At 37.6% G+C, this 944-nt stretch overlaps 1 protein-coding gene across 1 annotated transcript in view; it reads left to right on the forward strand.

Moving 5' to 3' along the window:
- AQR (aquarius intron-binding spliceosomal factor) overlaps nt 1–944 on the forward strand; it is a 64,848-nt gene that overhangs the window by 50,458 nt on the left and 13,446 nt on the right.

The raw sequence follows: 944 nt of genomic DNA on the forward strand, positions 1-944 counted from the left end.
AACACATTCACTCAGACTGTCTTGAAATTTTTTGTACCTCCAGTGAAAGTTATCTGTGGCTGCTTTTAGCAACCTGAGCTTGAGATACATCGCTTTCCTCTTTTAAGAGCTAGAAGATTTCATGAGTAAGCAAAATGTGCTTCTTGCACATCTGTGGCTCTGTAATCTCAGATTATCAGGAGATTAATCTCAGATTATCACGAGATTTCACCTCTGGAAGTGAAGCATGGGCTCCCTCAGGAACTCTATGCAAACTCTTTAGCTGTGGGAAGTCAGTAAAACTGAAGACAGTCTGTTCTGTTGATTTGATTCTTACTCTAGTGGCTTTCTGAAAAATACGTAGTCTGCATTTTCTCATATTCTAAAATTAAGTTTCCTTTCAGAAGTTTTGCCTGGAGCAGATATTTTCATTGAAAAGCAATAATTTTAAGTTGTCTAGAAAACCACATCCAAACTTTTGGATATTCATGCTAAAAGAAAATTAATCTCAATTGAAAAAGGTGTGATAGAAACTCCATGAAATATTTAATATAGTTGTAATTGCAGCTCATAATTTCTCACTTTGCTCTTTAACAATGGAGAGTAGAATACAGTTGCAGGAAAGTAACTCAGTATGGGCTTAGTGCGCAAAAGAATGTGCATGTCCAAGTTAACCATGTTACTATTAAAGCCCAAGTCCTGTTCTCAGTTGCTGTTTAACTCTGTAGGTTTTTAAGTTTTAGGGTTATTAATGTAGTTCTTTAACACCTTCTCGATGTGTTAAAGACTGCTGAGTTTTGATAATTCTGAGCAGGTGGGCAACTAATTCACCCTCTAAACCCCAAATACTGCCTGAACTCTGAACAGGAGCACATACTTGTCCATCTTGTTTGGGGTGTTCAGAGAGCAAACCTCTACTGGGTGAGGCTTCTCACAAATCATAAAACAGTGACAGTGAAGCTCTC

Source organism: Pygoscelis adeliae, unplaced genomic scaffold (genome assembly GCF_000699105.1).
Source record: "Pygoscelis adeliae isolate BGI_AS28 unplaced genomic scaffold, ASM69910v1 Scaffold327, whole genome shotgun sequence".
Classification (NCBI taxonomy): Eukaryota; Metazoa; Chordata; class Aves; order Sphenisciformes; family Spheniscidae; genus Pygoscelis; species Pygoscelis adeliae.